Source organism: Chionomys nivalis, chromosome 14 (genome assembly GCF_950005125.1).
Source record: "Chionomys nivalis chromosome 14, mChiNiv1.1, whole genome shotgun sequence".
Lineage (NCBI taxonomy): Eukaryota > Metazoa > Chordata > Mammalia > Rodentia > Cricetidae > Chionomys > Chionomys nivalis.
In genome coordinates this window covers 65475448-65491125 of record NC_080099.1, presented here as the reverse complement: position 1 = coordinate 65491125, position 15678 = coordinate 65475448, and the positions used below count along the sequence as shown (strand labels likewise).

Below are 15678 nucleotides of genomic sequence, written 5' to 3'. Positions count from 1 at the left end.
TCACATCATAGATCTTAACTGTCTCATTAGATAGTCTATATTATATTATTATAGTAAACATGTTTATGGTACCTGTTCTATCTATCTTGATTATAGGTTATAAGGGTAATATAATAATATCCAAACTCAAATAGTATGCTATTAAATTAATTAAACCTTTAAAAAACACTTTTTTTTGGGGGGTGGAGCTACTCAACCATTTAAGTGTGCTTGAATGGTTTCTATATTTATGGTAGATATTACTGGTCTAGAAGGAAGTGAGAGGGAGATAGAAACAGTAACAGCAGCAATAGAAAAAAATAAGTCAGCAAGTAATCGCAAAATTTGAGGATTTTTATAAATTTGGGGCTACATGTAGAATTTTTAGTAATAGTGATGAATGACCTATGAAAGCAAGCTAATGAAGGAGGTTTAACTTAACTCGTGGTTTGAGGGGCTCCATCCCATCACGAGGAAAGGTACAGCAAAGGGAGAGTGAGGCAGATGGTCACATTGCGGTCACAGCTAGAAAGCAGAGAAAGACAAGCACAGGTGCTCATTTGGTTTCCTTTTCTCCCTTTCTCATTAATTCTGGGCCTTCAGCCTGTTGAATGGTACTATTTGTTTTCAAGGTAGACTTTCCCTGAACAGCTAAACTTTCTGGAAATTACCTCAAAACATATTCAGAGCTGTGCCTCCTAGGTGATTCTGAAACTAATCAAGTTGACAAGTCCACCCCTTGTTAAGTTGATACCCAAATATATCACTTTAAATCATAATATTCTGCCCCACCATGGGCTTTTAGCATCATGGTCATCTCATAGTACAAAATGCTTTCATTCTAATTTTGAAAGTGTCCATGTTATTTTTAAAACAATTTCTATAACTGTTTAGAAGGCCAACATAAAACATCGCATCTTAATTGTGCAGGCCACTATAACAAGAAACAGAAAAGTAAGTTGCACACTTCCAATCTATTATGGCATGAAATAAACATTTCCACTCTAAAAAAGAATTAGGCGAAATAGCAATAAAAGTTTAAGCCAAAACAAAACCAAAACCCATCAGGGCAAATACCAAATCCCAAGGCTCCATGCCCATCATCTGGAGCCTTTGGTGACATCATCTGGGCTCCAAAAGCCTTTGAGTATCCCCACCTTTCCAGGTCTACTTAGCAAACCTCACATAGCCTCTATTTTGGGTTGGTTCTACTATGGGCTGCAGATTTCTTCTGATGCTTCTTGATCCTAAGTTTTCCAGTATGTTGAGGTTTCTACTGTGAATTACTCTTCACTACCACCACACAGTGTGGCATCTCAGAGCCTGCTCACAGGGAGTCAATACTTATCACACATTACGTGGCTTCAAAGACTTTCTAGGACATTGGTGCAGGTCTCCGGGACCTCTCACTCTTGTATATTTCATTGTTGCAAAATGAGTATCATGTGGGTGATGTTGACATTTCTGTTGCCAAGTCAAAATGTAATCTCTTATTTTACTATGGGGTTAGCGACTTCTGTGTGCCTCAGTGTTTGAATCTGGCAGAGCAATTCCAAGGATGTTGTTCTGCAGCTGAGAACCGTTTGGTGTTAGTCTTATCCTAGGCGGTCTCCTTTCAAGTGAATTTGCATTTTCAAAAGTTGGAGTCTTGGGTGGGTGATATTTTATCCTCAGGACACAACATCTTTAATAATTACAGCTGTTTCTCCAAACACATCCCTGTATATTCAACCTTCCCCATACTCTCATCCAAATCTAAATGTGGGTTTTTCATACCTTTCTGATGTGAGAGTGTCATATATCAATTTGTTGATTTCATTGGTTAATTAATAAAGAAACTGCTTGGCCTCATAGGTTAGAACATAGGTGGGTGGAGTAAACAGAACAGAATGCTGGGAAGAAGGAAAGTGAGCCAGACGCCATGCTGCTCCTCTCCAGGGCAGACACGATGAAGCTCCGGCCCAAGATGGACGTAGGCTAGAATCTTTCCCGGTAAGATTACTAAATACGCGGGCAGCAGGAATGCAGTCCGCAGCTCCTTCAACACCTTTCCACTCCACCATCTGCTCTCTTTTACTGTAAACCTGGACAAAGCAGTTTGGAGATAAAAAAACTGTCCCCATATTCCCAAATATTATTTATAAATGTTCTTTTACATTTAAAGGGGGATATGATATAGATATGAATAATTTACATTGGTATGGATCTTGGTTTATTGATGTAAATTTAAGGTCAATTTTGTTCTATGTATATTTCTGTCCTTGATTGAGGTATTGTGTTTGTGTAGCTCATTTAAAAAATGTAATGTATAATTAAGAAATATAGGTTAATAGAAAATCATCTATAATAGTTAAGCTTGTAGTCATGTTAATTCGATTTTCTAGATATATAGAGATATATTTCAGTTAGATAGGTATTCTTCAAATCTTTCAGAGACCTTCAGAATATGACATTTAAAATGTTTTAATAACTTAGGACTTTTTATGACAATGAGACACATCTGCTACTGGCAGCACCAAGCTACTTCAAGAGGAAGATGGGCATCAAAGAGGCTCTTTATGGAGTTGGCTAGCCATTTGGGCAAGAAACTGCTCTTGCCTGTACTGATGAACTGGACATGTGGAACCCACAGAACAATGACTGCTGAATTTACATAAAGGTGAGATGATCCTTTGGGGTTCCTGCTTCATGAAAGAGTCTGCAAGACATTCTGCAGGATACATAAGAATGTGACTGAACTGTCTTTGAAATCTCCTGCTTTGTGAAAAAGTCTGCTAGAGACTATGGGCCTGTAGGCTGAAGATGGATACCCCAATGGTATACAAGAACTTTGGGTAACCGTCCAGGCAGCAAGATGTCTCTGTCACTTCTAAAGTTTTGGAAGTTGTTTATAATGCACTTCCAGTTTACATAGGTAATATTTTATACTTTTGAAGTCTTTGATGGAGAATTATAGTTTATAGTTTTCCTTAGTTATGATAAAAGATAAAGTAGATATAAATATTGTAACTGTAATTCTTGCTTGATAACTGTTTTCTTTTTTTTTTTTTTTTTTTTTTTTTAGTTTTAGGGATTTTGTTTTATTTTTTTCCTTTTTTGGACTTTTTTTTTTTATGTGAGAATCATTTTTTTTTCTTGCTGATTTTTTTATTAATTAATTAATTTAATTATTAAAGATTTCTGCCTCTTCCCCGCCACCACCTCCCATTCCCTCCCCCTCCCCCAATCAAGTCTTCCTTCCTCCTCAGCCCAAAGAGCAAGCAGGTTTCTCTGCCCTGTGGGAGGTCCAAGGACCACCCACCTCCATCCAGGTCTATTAAGGTGAGCATCCAAACTACCTGGGCTCCCACAAAGCCATTACATGCAATAGGATCAAGAACCCATTGCCATTGTTCTTCAGTTCTCAGTAGTCCTCATTGTCCATTATGTTCAGCGAGACCGGTTTTGTCCCATGCTTTTTCAGTCCCCGGCCAGCTGGCCTTGGTGAGTTCCCGATAGAACATCCCCATTGCCTCAGTGTGTGGTTGCACCCCTCGCCGTCCTGAGTTCCTTGCTCGTGCTCACTCTCGTAATTTTACTATGTTAAAGTTAAAGCCTTCCTTTTTGTTTAAACAGAAAAGGGGAAATGGTGTAGGAGTTCCTTCTCTTTGTGTGTTGCTTTCATTGGTTAATGAATAAAGAAACTGCCTTGGCCTAGTTGATAGGGTGGAACTTAGGTAGGCAGAGAAAACAGAACTGAATGCTGGGAAGAAGGGCAGAGTGAGAGAAGCCCTATGTATCCTCCACCTCAAACGGATGCCAGTCAGAATCTTGCCAGTAAGCCACAGCCACATGGTGATACACAAATTAATGGACATTGAGTAAACTAATATGTAAGAGTTAGCTAATAAAAGGATAGAGATAATGGGCCAGGCAGTGACTTGATTAATACAAAAAAAAAAAAAAAAAGAGTAATGAGCAGTAGCCATCCCATAGACTGTATGCTATTCTGTACTGAAATTTCCTCTTCCAAGTAATGTAGTCTTGTACTTTTGAGTTTAGCTCCATTAACAATTTCGGGACACTGGAAGAATGCAGAGGGAGTTATTGGCTGAATATAACATGAATGGTTTGTAGCCTACTTCCCAGCAAAGTCCATAGTCCCTTCTGAAATCACACGGGCCCTGGCCTCCACTGTGTACGTTTGTCTTGCATTTCTGGTCCTCTGAACTCCTGAATGAAAAATCCACTAAGTTTTGTTTATAGAATTCTAGGGCTTTTCCAGTTCACATCTTTAAACTTTTTCACATTTCTTCTACAAACCAGTTTTAAAGACCTCTGAAGCACATGGTCAGATATTTGAAGAAAGTAACAATGACCCTCCTCCATCAAACAGTGCATTTTTGGTAACAACCTTTGTATTAGTTACTTTCCTTGTTATACTGAAAAACTTTAGGTAAAGTGGGAAATTTAAACAAGGAATAGTTTATTGTGGCTCATGATTGAGGCAATATGTGCCTTAATTTTGGGAAGGCATGCTGGTTGGAGTGTAAGGTAGCTGATAACACTTCAACCTTAGTTAGGAAGAATGGTGACCACAAGCTGACTTCTTCCTATCTATCTTTTTATTAAGTCCAGGTCTTTAATCCATGACTGATTGACACTCAGACTTATTATGGGTCTTCCCACTTCAATCGAACTTCTCAAGACATTTCCTCGAAGTCATACCATAAGTGTGCCTCTTAGGCAAGTCCAAAAGCAGTAAAGCAGACAATGAAGATTAACCATCATGCCTTAAATCCTAAGGTTGAATCTTGTACAATGTGATACTAGCTAGAGATGTTTGGTGTATATAATACTAACCTGAAAACACGAACATGGAAGGACATTTATACATCCATGCTCACAGCAGCTTATTCACCAAAGTCAAAAGCTCAGTGTTCTATATGTGGATAAATAAAATGCAGTATGTAGGTACAGTAAATATTATTTAACCTTCAGAAGGCAGAAAACTCTGATGGATAATACTTTAAGGCATTATAAAATAGGCCAATCACAAAAACACAGACGAAGTCTTACATACATGCATAAAAATGTCATAATAAAATAGATAATTTTACACTTGTTACATTTTAATATATATTCTTCATTCTTTTTTTAGAGATTTGTTTATGGATTTCTTGTGTATGAGTTCTCTGTTTACGTGGATGTCTGTACACCAGAAGATGGAATTGTCTAATTTTAGATGGTTGTGACCCATTGTCTGGGTGCTGGGAAATTCAGGAACATCTCTCCACCCTACTACCCATGGAGACATGTCTCCATCCATAGTACCCACTGAGATATCTCTCCATCCCTAGTACCCACTGAGACATCTCTCCATCCCTAGTACACAATGAAACATCTCTCCATCCCTAGTACCCACTGAGATATCTCTCCATCCCTAGTACCCACTGAGACATCTCTCCATCCTACCACCCACTGAAACATCTCTCCATCCTACTACCCACTGAAACATCTCTCCATCCTACTACCCACTGAGACATCTCTCCACTCTACTACCCACTGAGACATCTCTCCCTTCCTACTATACAAGCATATTTTTTTAACAGAGTAAAACAAATACATATTCCTCCCTCAAATTTTATTTAGTTCAATTGATATGAAGTACTCAAAGTAGTCAAATTTTTAGAAAAAGAAAGTAGAATGAGCAGATGTTTAGTGGATGAAAGCATTGGTTGTGAAAGCAAGAGGACCTTACAAACTGGGAGTGACTACCACCCCATGGATAAGGGGCAGAGATGGATGAATCCTGTAATCTCACTGCCAGCCAGGGAACCTAGCACAGCAGGCTTCAATTAGAGAACTTCCCTCTGACGAGCAAGGTAGAGGTTAAAAAAGACACCTGGCATTTTCTGCACACATGTTTGTAAGCACTCACAACTGCAAAGGCATGCGAAGACAACACACACACACATGCACTCACACACATACTCACAGACACACACAAACACACAAGGACACTTACATATGCACACACAAGCACACATACAGGACACTCACACACACACACACTTTCACACAGCACATCGAAACTCATACATAAACACTCTCACACATTCATAATTATGGACACTCACATTCGCACATGCACTCACATACACACAGATACACCAACACAGTCACACAATGCACTCACACACACTTCACACATGCATAAAGAGAATAGGAGTGGTATTTTCTTGGAGCAGGCAGAGAGGAGAATGAGGAGTTATTCTTGAGCAAGCAAAGTTTCAGGTGTGGACGGTTCTGCAGACAGATAGATGGTAGTGATGGTAGCACAATTTAAATGAATTTAATGATCCCACCTATTTAATGTTACAGTTTCGATAATAAACTTTTTGTTTGTGTACTTTATGATAAGTTTAAATGTAAATAAATATTTAAAATGTTACAGACAAAATATTTATATTGGTGCAGTGAGGTTTAGTCCATTTCTATGGAACATGAGTGTCAACTAAATATTAGATTTAATGTAATTTGTATTTGCTAATCTGCCTTTCCTGGACGGAGATTATAGAATAGTTAGGGCATTAGGTAGGAAAATAACAAATGACAACAAGAAGAAAAAAATCATTTCATGATGTCTAACTTGAGTTTAATGCATTCTTTGTTTATCAGTGGGATTTAAAGGTGAATTTTTTTAAAAAAAGAACTGGGGAAATTGCTTTTTGGGAATACTTCTTAAGGGGAAGTATTGAAAAGTGGAGGTAGGCTTTATATTGTAAGGATTGCATTAGAGATTTACAGTCACGCTTATAGCTATGTCATGGTAGAGCTATGTGAATATGCAAATGTGATTGAGCAAGGGATATACAGCACTGGACATAAACAACAACAACAAAAAATGTTCCAAGAAAGGCAGGGGCATGGCCTAAATCATCCTCTCACATCAGTGATTCTAACAGAAGGTGGACAATAATCACCAATAAGAGAACAAGAAATAGGGTACCACTTAGTGACTGTTAATGTGATCTGTCCCCATGATGGATGCCACCCGTCTAGAGCCTTATAAGAACCCCTTAAACATGGATCTGCCTATGCGATAGGCACATCTACCCTAGAGTCTCTCATTTCTCTCACGATAAGGCTAAACCTATTTAGTATTTTCCCAGCTGTCCCTTAAGTCATAACCCCTCTTCAGGGGTGAGCAAGCTTCATGTGTTTATGTCTCCAGAGAGCCTTCTGGCTTCTCAGCTGTTCTGCAAATCCTGTTACCTGGGGACTCTTTGTGACATAACAGAACAATTTGTGTGATTGATTTCTCTCTCACCGCTCAGCTCCAATGGCGCACATTCACTTTAAAGGATTTTAAACTATGCATTATACAAATATATCATTTACTGTTGATTAAAATGTTTGTAATTTTTATTTTTAAAAATGCCAGGCATCTGTTTCTTGCTTAGAAACACAGTCTCATTTTTATCCCTGTGGGAAAATTGGTTATCTGTTATAACTTAAGACTGGTTTGTAGAGGAAGCCAAAGAATTGTGGGTGTTTTATTCTGTGAGCAGTTTTCAGTCTTTGTGTTAATAGCACTTCTAACTAACCTAAATTCATGTTTACCTTGAATGCTCCTCGCCAGTTCCTTCCAGAAGGGGTGTATTATGCACTCTTATTCATTATCACACACACACACACACACACACACACACCCTAAGCACTGACTGAGATACAGATCCAAAGAAGATGCACTTTGATACAGCTTCCTTATCCGAGTTAAAGAGCCCAGCACAATTTCCTTGAGAACTGTTGGTTCCCTGCTTCCTTAATAAGATTGTCTAGCCCCCTAAAGTCCCTTTTGTATTTCTTTGCCTTATTTTCATTTTTATTTTAGTTTTATTAAAATAGTATCTAGCTATGTAGCCCAGGTTTGCTTCCAACTGGCATTTTTTCCTCCCTCAGTTTCCCAGCTGCTGGGATGATAGGTGTGAACCAGACTTGGCATGACAGTCTTTCTTTTTTTTTTTTTTTTGAGCTCTATTCCACTGTACATGGAAATTTCTTAGAGGTCTTTATTTTTTAACAGCCTATTTAATTTAAAATTGAAGCTCAAAGTAATTTTGGTTAGCACAAATTAAGAAACTTGATTTTGGATCATATATATGTGGTGCTTTAGAGTCAACGCAGACAAAACACTCTCAGTTAGTCAAAGAGGCATATGGCTTCATGGGGAAACCTCTTGTGTTGTAGCTGAGGACGTTCTTCCTCTGCCATCTAAACAAGTCATAATGAAAATCTCAGTGGAATGAAAATAAGTTCTGTCCTCCCCACCACAGTAGCAATCCAAACCAGGGACAGGACGTGTGTGCGTGCGTGTGTGTGTGCGTGCGTGTGTGTGTGTGTTGGGGGGTGGGCTTCACAAATGTTTTCATAGACAGCTATGTGTCGTGACATGGCAATTTCTCCCACATTAGCTACTTATCATTTCATATTTGTTCAATTTGCATAAATACACTCTTTAAATGCAACGCTGTGTGATGAAATTTAAGGGATTTACAAAATAACGCTGCACAGCTGCGTCATTATTCATTCTCTATCATAAATTCGACTCGCTGGAAAATGAAGTTTGTTTAAAAATAAACACTTCAGGACTTTTTGAACAAACAGTTCAAGTGTAAGTCTTTACTCCATTCAACACTAAATACTGTTCTCAAACTATAAACCCACAGATAAAGGATTATTTTTAAAGAATAGGATGCATAAATGCAGTTCAGAGAACTGGTTTATGAGGGAAGTTGTCTGAACAAAGTAAATATTCTAGGAATGGGTCGTCTGGGCAATCAAAGCAGAAAATTGATAGCTTAGTGCTAGAAAAAAGATGAACATTGGGGTGTTGTTTGCATCAGTCTTAGATACTTGGAATGGATATGAAGGGGAAAAAAACAGACCACTTATGTATTCTGTCAGAGTTTGGAGCTTGGGTTAGGTTGGCCGTGGTTCACAAATCTGGCTTCAAGTTCTAAGTTACCCAGACTTCCTCAGATTTGCTAAGTGCTGGGAGTACCTAGGCTTTTATACACACAGCCCTAGACCCAAGAGTGCACTAGTCAACTTTCCTTGTGTAAACACTCCCACTAAGGCCAATGCCAGGATACTTTCGTGAAAGTGAGAATGAAACACGGAACGAATTCCAAAATATTGACATCCAAACATAAATGGGATTTAAAATCGGTAGTTTAGTCAAAAGTATATGTACAGCCAGCTTTAAGGGCTCAGTGTCAGTCACTGATAAACCTAGGACTAGTTTTTTAATTTTATGTTTTTAAAATTCCTTATATTTGTTCTTGAGGGTTTAACGTTTGATATTGTATAGAAATCTTAGCAATTTCTACAAAACCAAGGATGGCATATAGTAGAGTCGCACCAAGGATGGCATACAGGAGAGTTGCACCAAGGATAGCATACAGGAAAATCATGCCAAGGATGTTATACAGGAATGTCATGCCAACGATAGCATGCAGAAGTCACATCAAGGATAGCATTCAGTAGAGGCACACCAAGGATAGCATATATATAGGAGAGTTACACCAAGGATGGCATACAGAAGAGTCACCACAAAGGTGAAGCTGCCTGAAAATCTGCATTTGTCAAATAACATACAGGAAACAAAACTTGTTGTTCACATGTAAACGAAAGATTTTGTCCACAATTTATCTACCTGATTTTAAAAATCCAGAATGGCTGTGTATTAAGTTTGTGCCAGTGTTTCAAATCAGAAGTGTTGTTGTTGGAACATTTCCATGGAGCACAAAGACTAAGTATAAAGTTGGCAGTGAGGGACTGAGCTTGCAAAACACATAGTCCAGTGTTTGCTCTATTTGCAAAAATAAATTTCACCTTTTTGGCAGAGAAAAACCCAACACTATCCTATCTTCAAGCAGCTTTTAAAACAGGATATGAATGAACAAACTGTGCCTAACTTTAGAGATGATCTAATGTAATCAATGATTAGCCTGTAACTTCGTTTTACTATAATCATTGTCTCTTCCAATAGCTCCATTCTTTGGTCCTCAAGCTCTGTCTTTACTTAATAGTTGACTGGATTTGAAAGGTAGGGAAGTTGAAAATGATATATACTTAACAGAAGTCGTATCTACACTGAAGCAAATCTCTGCTGTTACCTTTTCTGAACTACAATTCGTGAGAAACTTCTGGACACCAAGATTTTTCTTGGTATTTTATGCTTATGTTGCTTTTAAATATCAAAAACACACAACATTGAAACAAGCAGGTTTTTAAAATATAAGTATTTTATACTCTGTAGACTTTTTATATAAAATAGGAATGACCATTTTTTTCCATGTTCCCAGTGAAAGAGCTGGATTAGTGAAAAAAAATCAGGGAGAGCTAGATAAATAACCTCATGAAGTACTCTTCTTATTTTGTTCATGTATTCTTACAGCACTCCATAGCCAAATTTAGCATTGTGTGTGTGTGTGTGTGTGTGTGTGTCCATGTTGTATGAATAGGTCCTGGGATTTCAAGGCTAGCGTCAAGGGACATACATGCTTTGAATTGCTTTTTCAAAAACGTTAGTGAATGATACCAATTTTTATTGTTCTTGTGAGTTTTATTCCTGGCTTAGACAAAATAGTATCCTAAATGAAACCATAGGCTGAGTTGTAATCAGAATGCTGACAAACTCTAAATAGATCTCACAATTAAATTTTAAATTATACTTGTTTGATTATGTATGTGTAGAAATTGCATACTGCAGTGCATGGTGAAGATCAGTGGACAATTTTCAGGAATCTAATTCTCTCTTTCTACCTTTGGGTCTTAGGGATTGAACTCAGGCACTAGGTTTAGTGGTAAACACATTTACCCACTGAATCATTATCTCATTGTCCCAGTCTCTCTCTCTCTCTCTGTGTGTGTCTCTCTCATTCTCTCTGTATGTGTGTGAGCATGTGCATGGTGTATAGATGTGAGTTTATGCATATAGAGACAAGAGCAAGCTGTCAGGTGTCTTCCTCCATCATTTTTCTGTCTTATTGTCTTGAGACATGGTCTCACTGAACTGAAAGCTATCTGTTTTGTCTAGGATGGTGGGGCAGTAAGCCCCAGGGATTTACCTGCTCATCTGCCATTTCTTGCTATGCTGGGATTACAGGCACATACAGCTATGCCTGGTTTGGGGATTCTATCTTGGGTCTTCATCCCTGCAGAACAAATATTCTTACCCACTGAGCCATCCCTTTAGGCTAAAAAGTGATCTTTTATTCCATGGACTTAGCCACATGGTAAGAGGGATTTCCTCAGAACCCTACTGATGGCTTTCCCTCACAAAGGTGTATTCACTTTAAAACTGATTTCAGATGTGGGATTCCCCTCAGTATGCTATGAATATGTTGTACTACCATTGGTTTATGAAGAAGCTGCTTTGACCTATGTCAGGGCAGTATATAGGTATGCTGGAAAAGTACTGAATTCAGGGAGAAAGAAGGCAGAATCAGGCAGATGCAATGTACAAAGATGCCAGAACCTTACTGATAAGCCACAGCCTTGTAGCAGTACACAGATGAATAGAAATGGCTTAATTTAAGATATAAGAGCTAGCTAGGAATATGCCTGAGCCGTTGGCCAAACAGTGTTGTAATTAATATAATTTTGTGTGATTATTCAGGTCTTGGTGGTCGGGAAACCAAACCAGATTCTCTAATTGCAGATTTCTACTTATTGAGACTATTTTACTAAGAAGTTGAACACCACATTCAACTGGATAGCTCTTCACTTGGTGAAGTCTGGTCAGAACAGTGGTGACAGAAAGGACAGGACTAAAGCCCAGGCTCTATCCAGCCCCTGTTGTTAAGTTTGTGTGTCACCTTGATCACATGGAACTTTAAATCTGTGATTATAGAAGGAACCTAAGGAGTAATCTGTTTCAATACTTTGATACTTTCTTTCATGAAGAAAACTGTACCTACAGCACCACTTCCATACATTAGAAACAACACATACAACCTACCCTCAAGGGCCAGATCAAAGGTGATCACAGCTCTGAGAGACCAGGCGTGCCCTTGAATACACACACGCACACACACACACACTTTTGTATTCATTATTGTGTGTCAAGAGGCAGAAAAAGAAAATGCAATAAGCTGGGAAAGTGAATTGGTTACCTCCTTATCCTAAATGGATGCTGACATTAGAAAGGTGAAGAAGAAATGAGCAATTGTGTAATTGTGTAGTTCATTCAGTTTCAGATGAGCACATAGACTCCGTCTTCTATTGACTATACTAGTTGCTTGGAAAACACACACACACGTGTACACACAGATGCACACACACACATGCACACGCAGATGCACACATGCACACAGTGGGAAGAAGGTATATCTTTATATTAGCAGCTTTCAATGACTGTAAGAATAAGAAATATAGCTACTGAAATTTGTGAAGGGACAGACATATATATGTGAAATTAACATCCTACATGGTTGTTAGCAGTTCTGGATTTCATGATCCCAACGTCTTAACATGAATGCTTACTTAGTGAATGAAATTTGTCTTCCTCCAAGATTTTAAACCAAAATCTAAGTACAGAAAATTTGGAAATGTAAAAGCTTATTTTGTATTAGTTAGGAAATATTGACTCCATAATGTATTCAACTGCATTGACTCAAGTAACAGCCACCTCTAGGGACATAAAGAGCTTATATTCTGTAATCATTGGAAACACATTAACAATTCCTTCCAAATACAAAGGCTCTTCTTGGTTAAATATTTAATACAATCTTGAAAAACATCACTTATAGAAGTATTTTTAAGAAAAACAACCAAGATTCATTGACATTTGAGAAAATAAGCTGGTTGACAATTATGACAATGTCCATATTTCTAAATTGCTGGGAGTAAGACTTGCTTTTTGATAGGTAATCATGAAAAATTTATTATTCCATCTCATTTTCTTTTGAATGAAAATGACCAGGATATAATTGATTGATGTAAAAGTTAAAATAAAATCTAAGTGTATTAACCTATTTTAAATTAATTTAATATTGATCAAGTCAAGGACCATAAATGATTAATTTTTGTGAAAATAAGTGCTAAGTTACAGTCCCATTTTAAAAGATGGAAATAAAGGCAGAAAATGAACCTAGAACTAAGTAAGTGGCATCTTACCTGATGTTCCTTTTTGTTCTCTTTTCCTTTCTATTCTCCCTGAAAAGAGAAGAGAAGATACAATGCAAAGTCATGAGAATTCAATAATTAAACTAGGATGAAAACTCAGTTAACAGTGATGTCAGAGCAGAACCCCCATCTCTCAGCCATGTCTTGTGCTATTTGAGTAATGAGTGCTCAGAGACGACAAGGATAAAAAGTTTTCAAATCACCTCATAAAAATAAAGCTGTAAGCATGTTAGAAATACTCTGTTGGGCTTTAAAATTCTTTTAGCAAGAAAGTAGTTTGATAACATCCCGAAAAAGAGCAATAGCAGGTTCCACCCAGGGCCCGTGACATCTTCGTCATGGGATTTTTACCAGGTTTAGAATACCAAGCATAAGTACCAGTCCTGAAATCTAGTTAGGAAATTCTTGGCTACCCTATAACAGTAATGCCACTATTAAACCAGTGGTTATAACTTGCCTGATAGGTAGATATTGTAGCATGTAGAGTCTAGTATTGAGTAAGTCTATTGATAAAATATTTTTTCCAACAAAAAACTTAAAAGGTAATAATAATTCTTATCTAAAACACTATGGTGAAAAAGTTGAAGAAAATAAGACCAACCATGAACTCTAACAACATACTTGAAAGATGGGACAGATTATTTAACATAAGAGGATGTAGGATGTAGGATGCTGAATGACACAAGAAAATCAAACAATTTTGCCAAGAAGGGAGAGAATGCCTGTGAAGCTATGGGGATGGTGATGCTTGATTTGATATTTAGATGTACACATATTTTGGGACAGTTGAGACAGTGATGGACCAAACAGAAACAAAGTAGGCTAAGTGTACTCATGCAATTCATCCAGGGGAAATGTTTTGAACTTGTTTAGGAACATGTCCTCTAATGCCAGTATTCAGAATTTATCCTGTAGGTAATGAAATAGTGAATTGTGAGAATGGAAAGCAATGGCTGCCAGAGGAGATGGAGTATCAAAATAGAGCCCAAGGGCTTATAAAAGGTGAGTTGCAAGGCCAAGGTTACAAAGATGACTTGCAGGATATGGCCATGCTCTTTTTTTTATTTCTTTTTTTTAATTAATTTATTTATTTATTAAAGATTTCTGTCTCTTCCCCGCCACCGCCTCCCATATCCCTCCCCCAATCAACTCCCCCTCTCTCATCAGCCCTAAGAGCAGTCAGGGTTCCCTGCCCTGTGGGGAGTCCAAGGACCTCCCACCTCCTTCCAGGTCTAGTAAGGTGAGCATCCAAACTGCCTATGCTCCCACAAAGCCAGTATGTGCAGTAGGATCAAAACCCAGTGCCATTGTTCTTGACTTCTCAGCAGTCCTCATTGTCTGCTATGTTCAGTGAGTCCGGTATTATCCCATGCTTTTTCAGACCCAGTCCAGCTGGCCTTGGTGAGTTCCCGAAAGAACATCCCCATTGTCTCAGTATGTGGGTGCACCCCTCATGGCCCTGAGTTCCTTGCTCGTATTCTCTCTCCTTCTGCTCCTGGTTTGGACGTTGGGGTTGTAGTCTGGTGCTCCAATGTGGGACTCTGTCTCTGTCTCCTTTCATAGAGCCCAAGGGCTTATAAAGGGTGAGTTGCAAGGCAGGTGGCAAGGCCAAGATTACAAAGATGACTTGCAGGATATGGCGATGCTCTTGCAGGAGTGACTGGGTAGGAAAATGAGGAATTTTGTGTGGATTTACTGAGTTTGAAGTGTTACGGGAATAGGAGGCTTAGCAGAGATCAAAGGTTGAGATCGTAGATGCGGGACATGTCCATCTCAGGTGGCTGAGTTTAGGGTTAAATGTTAAGGCAGATGATCCAAATAAGTAGGCTGAAGCCAACAAGTAAGAATTCCTAGCACTACATACCTGTTGTGTATGGGACCATGAGAAAGCAGAAGTGACAGAGTTCCTTGAAAGACCAAGGGTAAGCTGTATTGAGAACAAACAATAAAGTTTCGGGAAATTTGGGGCAGGGGTTCCAAAAGCATCCAAAGCTGTCAAGTTCACTCACGATCACGGGTTATCTGTGTGGGAGGCAGCAGTTTCAAAAGAGGGACCAGAAGAGCGGGGTAGAGCAACGAGGAAGCTGGAGCTGAGGGTGAAGCTTCTCACTCCTGAATCTCTGCAGCGTATACATGGGTTTGATGGGGGCAATAGCTCTAGCTGATACAAGTGAGGCTAATGAGAATCTATGGGACACTTCTACAAGCTTCTAGGCTCTGCTAAGCTTTGCCCCAGGATAACGATGTGAAAGGACACCACAGAGGAGGTGAAAGCACCATCTTAGCTTGGTAATTGAGAGCCATCCCTCCAGCTGTCACTTTCTTGTTACCTAGCAACATTTCATTGTGGAACATTATCACGAAGTTATATAACACATCCAACCTACTTGTAAAAGTTATCCAACCGCTTCTTCATGGCCTTATAATATCTTTTAAAAATTGCTACAAGACGGTAAATATATAGTTTCCCTCTTATAGCTGTCTAAATTGGAGAATTCCTTTAATTGGCACATTGATTAATTA

General features: G+C 38.5%; 1 protein-coding gene across 1 annotated transcript in view; it reads right to left on the bottom strand.

Annotated features, from left to right (window-relative positions):
• The window catches only part of Chst9 (carbohydrate sulfotransferase 9), a 265911-nt gene that overhangs the window by 127709 nt on the left and 122524 nt on the right, over positions 1 to 15678 (bottom strand). The window contains exon 3 of the mRNA XM_057789030.1: positions 13147 to 13185. The gene's annotated coding sequence lies outside the window, so the exon portion shown is untranslated. The remainder of the gene's footprint in view (positions 1 to 13146; positions 13186 to 15678) is intronic.